Source organism: Artibeus jamaicensis, unplaced genomic scaffold (genome assembly GCF_021234435.1).
Source record: "Artibeus jamaicensis isolate MK-2021 breed Jamaican fruit bat unplaced genomic scaffold, CSHL_Jam_final contig_554, whole genome shotgun sequence".
Classification (NCBI taxonomy): Eukaryota; Metazoa; Chordata; class Mammalia; order Chiroptera; family Phyllostomidae; genus Artibeus; species Artibeus jamaicensis.
Window position 1 is genome coordinate 1,873,895 of NW_026521885.1, and position 5,777 is coordinate 1,879,671.

The 5,777-nt window shown below is 37.4% G+C and overlaps 1 non-coding gene and 1 pseudogene across 1 annotated transcript; one reads left to right on the top strand and one right to left on the bottom strand.

The window, feature by feature from the left end:
- Nucleotides 1-689: 689 nt before the first annotated feature.
- On the bottom strand, nucleotides 690-795 carry LOC119040369 (U6 spliceosomal RNA). The gene has a single exon (XR_005080840.1). It is a non-coding gene; the product is annotated as a U6 spliceosomal RNA (small nuclear RNA).
- A 4,485-nt stretch (nucleotides 796-5,280) lies between these two features.
- On the top strand, nucleotides 5,281-5,434 carry LOC128628164 (uncharacterized; annotated as a pseudogene).
- The last annotated feature ends 343 nt before the right edge of the window (nucleotides 5,435-5,777 follow it).

Sequence of the window (5,777 nt, forward strand, 5' to 3'; positions counted from 1 at the left end):
GAAACTTTTTGATTTCTTCCTTAATCTCCTTCTTGACCCATTCATTGTTCAATAGCATGCTATTCAATCTCCATGAGTGTGAGTGTTTTGGTTTTTTTCCTTGAGGTTGGTTTTTAGTTCTAGTCCCTTGTGGTCAGAGAAAATGCTTGATATGACTTCAATTTTCTTAAATTTTTTGAGGTTTGTTTTGTGTACTATCATGTGGTCTATCTTTGAAAATTCCCCATGTGCATTTGAAAAGAATGTATATTTTGCTTCTTTAGGTTGAAAGGCTCTATATATATATATATATATATCAGTTAAGTCAGTTTGATCCAGGACATTGTTCAATGTCACAATGTCTTTGTTGATATTTTGTTTGGAAGATATATCCAATTTTGACTGTGGGGTGCACATATATTCACAATGTTTATGTCTTCGTGATTGATTCTTCCCTTGATAATTATGAAATGACCTTCTGGGTTTCTTTTTATGTCCTTTTTTTTTAAGTCTGTTTTGTTTGATATGAGTGTTAGTATCTTGGCTTTTTTTTTCCTGTCCGTTTGCTTGGAATATTTGTTTTCAGCCGTTCACTTTCAGTCTGTGTATGCCTTTTGTTCTGAGGTGGGTCTCTTGTAGGCCATTGTCTCTTTTTATGGCCTTTGTTTTGAAATCTGTTTTGTCTGATATAAATATTGCTACCCCCTTCTAAAAATGCAAACTGCTTTATGAATTTGAGTGTCATCCTCCACAGGGGCCATGCTGATATTCTCTGTATCATTCTAATTTTAGTATATGTGCTGCCAAAGTAAGCACTGTGGTACTTTTGTTTTCATTCATTTCCTTCATACTCCCCCATTCACCTTTTGTCTTCCTTTCATATTTTTTTCCCATTGGGTTTGGGAAAATCTAAAGCAGAAAATAAACATGTCATCTGGTGTAGAAAAAAACATTGAAATTTCCCATCCTTCACACTGGGTGGTGAAGCATAGGGCCATATGATTAACATGTGAGCACTCCTGGGTATAGGGGATAGGAAATACAAGATATAAGATTCAGGCTAGGGTTATGATCAGTAAGGTGAGGGGAATCAGAACAAGAATAGAACTTCAATCTTGAACATAGTTCCACATATGAAGTTTCATAATAGAACATCAACACTACCAATCTCCCTTTTTAAAAAGATCACTTTATTGAGATATGATTACCATACACAAAGCTGTACATATTTACTGTATACAACCTAATGAGTTTGTAGATAAGTTTATACTCATGAATCTATTACCACAATCTATGCCAAAACATATTCATCCCATCCAATAGCTTTTTCTTGCTCTATTTGTTTTTATTATTTTTGAATGTGTGTGATAAGAATACTTAACTGAGATTTACCCTTTTACCAAAATTTTAAGTGTATGTTAGAGTATTATTAAGTATAGACATTGTGTTTTACACTAGATCTCTAGGTCTTTTTCACCTTGTATAACTGAAACTTGGTAATGTTTGGTTAATATCTCCTTTCCCCCTTCCCCTGGTCACCACTATTCTACCCTTTTCTTCTATCAGTTTGGCTATTTTGGGTTCCTTATTAAGTGGTATCATGTAGTATTTGTTCTTCTGTGCCTGGCTTGTTTCCCTTAGTGTAACGCCCTTCAGGTCCATCTATGCTGTCACAAATGGCAGGATTTATTTTTTAAAGGCTGAGTAATATACCATTATATGTATATGTATAGTGCATTTTCTTTATCCACTAAAACATTAAAAAGCATTTAGGTTGTTTCCATGGCTTGGCTATTGTGCCTGATGATGCAATGAGCATAGGAGTGTAGGTATATCTTCTAGATCCTGATTATAATTCTTTTGGGTACATACTGAAAAAGAGGGAGTGATGGATCATACTCTAACAATCTCTTGAATGGTTCCCAAGAGATTCCATATAGATGCCTGCCCTCGGTCAGTAACACAAAGTGTCACACTAACCACTGTTTAATAGTAAAACCTTAAGTCACCTGATCAAAGTTAAGAAAAAAATCTATAAATTCCTTCACTTAACATTTCAGTAAACTATACTGGATATACAAGACAGGTTTACTAACACGAAGTTCCTAGGGCACAACTTGTGGCCAACTGTATGGTTTGCAGAGAATATCCCCCTGATAACAAGCATAACTTCACACTGTGCAGAGAAACCTGGTGCCAGCAAACTCTTGATAGGCTCTATAATATTTGAGTAAACTCAAACCTTGGAAGAAGACAGATGAAAACCATTGAGATTTCTAGACTGGATGAGAGGGCATTTTGGCTCTCTGAAATGCGGCTGACTGCTCAATGTCAAAAAATGCAAAATGGGAACTAAGGAAAAGAAAAAAGAAATATGCCATGATACGGTTTGATATTGTTAATGTAATTCTAATAGAGAATAGGTTTTGAGTTTCATGACAGCCATGAGACAAAAAAAAATGGTCTGAACCACCCCTCCAAGTTCTACTGGGAAAAGCCTAGCTGATAATGTGACTAATGCTGGAATTACACAGACAGTTATATTACTTTTCTGAGACATTTAAAAATATCGAAGACCTTTCTTTTTCTGTTTACTGTATTCACCTCTGACTCAACCACTAATCTATCAAATTTTTCTTCATAAGGAAAATGCTTTTCTCTCAGGAAAATATATAAAACTGAGATTTTGATAAACCAATACTTTATTAAAAATATATTGATATAGCTAATTTAATTCATCTATCCCTGTCATACATTGGCTTGGAATTTACTTATAGAAGCAATAAGATAAGGCTGGTTTTTTATAATGAGTTGTTAGTGTAAATATAAAAAAGTAACACACATGTTGCTTGTAGAGTGATTCTACTTCAAGGGACTAATTGTTGTAATGCTTGTTAGTCTGACAATATTTCTCCATGTTAGTGACTCTTAAGTAGCTATCTTATTTGCCATCTCTGTATACCCTTTGTTATGCAAGGCTAACACTCCAGAGACTATTTCTTCCTTGTTTTCTCCACAATTGATATAAGCTGATGACAAGTGGAAGGTATATTTTGGCTATGTTACCATGTCATGAACACCTTGGCATGAGAATGAAAGAGAATTATCATGAGTTTTTAATAATTTACATTTTTTCATAGGAAGAGAATACTAAATCCACTATGTAGAAATAGTAATGAGATTTAAGGAACTACAAACATCTGGGTATGATTAGGCATCTTACTCATTTCTATTACAAATTTTAATTATTTTACTTGTTTAGCATCAGGCATTAATGAGAAAAGTATTTAACTCTTTCTCTTATCTATTTGCAGCAATGTGAGACTGCTCTGGCCTTGTATTCAGCAATCTATGCGCTGGAGTGAAACATAGCATTCTTTTGGTATGGAAGATGGTTCCATGGAAATAAATGGAAAATTAAGATAATTTTCTTTGATACTTTGAATATATCATAGCCTACTATTGAGTTAATTTCCCAAAGTATCTTCTTTATAGAAATCTACTTCCTTGTAAGCCACTTTGCAAAAAAATAGGATAGAAATATTGTAGTCATGTTGGAGTGCCCCATATCTCAGGCCTCAGGTTCTGAGATACTCTCACTACACTTTATTCCTATATGATTTCACCTAGCAGCATGAATTTAAATGTCACCTCTGTGTATGCACACAATTTATAACTCTATTCCAACTGCCTACCTGATTTTTCCACTTGATTATCTGATAGGCATCTCAAGTTTATTATACCCAACACTGAACCATTGATTACTCTACCACCATCTCAGTCCTTCCCAGTTTTTTATATTTTGGTACCACCATTAACCCAGTTGTCTAAATCCCATATCTAGGAATCATCCTTGATTCTTGAAATTTCTTTTATCCTCCTTAGAAAAATATATCAGTGTGTCTCAATAATTCTGTCTCTAAAATTTATCTGTAATTCACCTACTTCTCTTCATATCCAATGTTGATGTCCTGGTCCTATCTACAGTGCTGTGCTTCTTGGACCATAGCAACAGCTTCTTGTCCCAGCGCTCTGCCTCTTCCCTTGTTCCCTTAAATTACATTCTCCATGGGCAGTCAGAATTATCCTTTAAAGTGCATTTCTATCCCTTTATGAAACCCTTTAAAAGCTTCCCATAGTGTTTGGAATAAATTTCAATTTTTCCCCCAGGACCTATAAGGCTCTGCGTGGTCTAGTTCCTGTGTATTGGCCAACCATCTGCTTCCTGGAGCTACATCCCAGCAGGATCTCCTTTGTTGTTTGTTACACAAAGCTCATTCCTGTCTCAAGATTACCTTACAATTGCTATTCTTTCTGTCTGAAACCCTTTATCAAGTTTCCTTCTTTGAGCACCTGGCTCCTTGTTATGTTTCAGATCTCGCTTGGCTTAAATAGTAATGTTCCTCCTGCTAAGTAGTGTTCCCTGAGGCTCTAAAGTAGTCCCACATTCCCCTTCACTCTCTGTCACATCACCAGTTTTATCTGTTTCATATCACTTATCACAGACTTTCCCCCTTTGTAGAATGTAAGCTCCTGGAGGACAGGAACCTTGTCTGTATTGACACCTCTGTCTTCCTGTTACAGAACAGACCCATGGAGGTGGGGATGATATATTATTACCAAGTGTACCTCTCCTCTTCTCCTGGCATCCCCCTGTACTAGGTTCACCTTGCCCGCCACCAGGGAATGACATCTCTCAATGCCAGAAATTGGCTAAAAGGAAATAAATTACATATTCAAAAAGTTATACAAACTTAAGAGTAATGACTTAATGTCTTCATTAAAATCCCAAAGTCCCTTAAAACACCCACAAACACACACACATTCCTACTTTCCCTACTTTTCAGTCAGGGGTGCCATATCTCAGAAAAAGAAATAGAAGTCCATGGCTCTGGTAGCCCCTGGTTTTTCCCAGTAATCCATGTTTGACTGGCAGGCCTCCCTCGGTTCCCAGAACCATCAGCTGTGTCACCACCGCGATCTCTAGTTAATCCAAAACCATGTGGCACCTTTTCATGGCCCACCAACAAGAGTCATTTCACCCCTTTCCTTCCCGCAGCATCTCTCCTGCATTCTTCCAAACTGCTAGGAAAGAGCTCTGCATTGCTGCTACATCTTGCTTTCCAGCTTCCTAAGCTGTGTGGCAAAGGGAGCCCCAAAGCCATGCCATTCTCCTTTTCTCGCCAAAGCTGTGTGGGTCCCCCCTTACCCCAAAGTAATGTGGTACCCTCTTACTCCAAGCTCTCACACAGTTGCTGTAACCAGGGGGAGCTGCCTCCCAGATAAATCATGGGCATTGCCATAGCTACTTAACATATCCATGAAACTAGTTAAAAGTTATAGATATGCTTATCCATTGCACTCCGGATGTGCTGACCCCTGCGATTTCCCCAAATGTGGGAAACTCGACTGCATAATTTGTGGTAGTGGGGGACTGCGTTCGTGCTCTCCCCTGGAGAAAAAGAAAAAAAAAGTTATAGATATGTTTAAATGACCATGCCTGAGGTTAGTTGCAAAACAACTCTCAATAGCCCTGCTCCATGTGTTCCATACGCCAGTTCAGACTTGTGGGGATGAGGACATTCTACATTTTGTTAGTATTTTCTGGATACCCTGAATTCCAGACCCCATTACAAATCCCTATTTGGGGGACCCCTGGCTGCACCCTGTTACAAATCCACACTTACCCCAAAGTTACACTCCAGAATATTCAGCTCTACCAGGGACATGTTCATAGTTAATATATATTTATCAAACTCTAAATGAAGGAATTCAAAATGTCTATCACCAATAATATG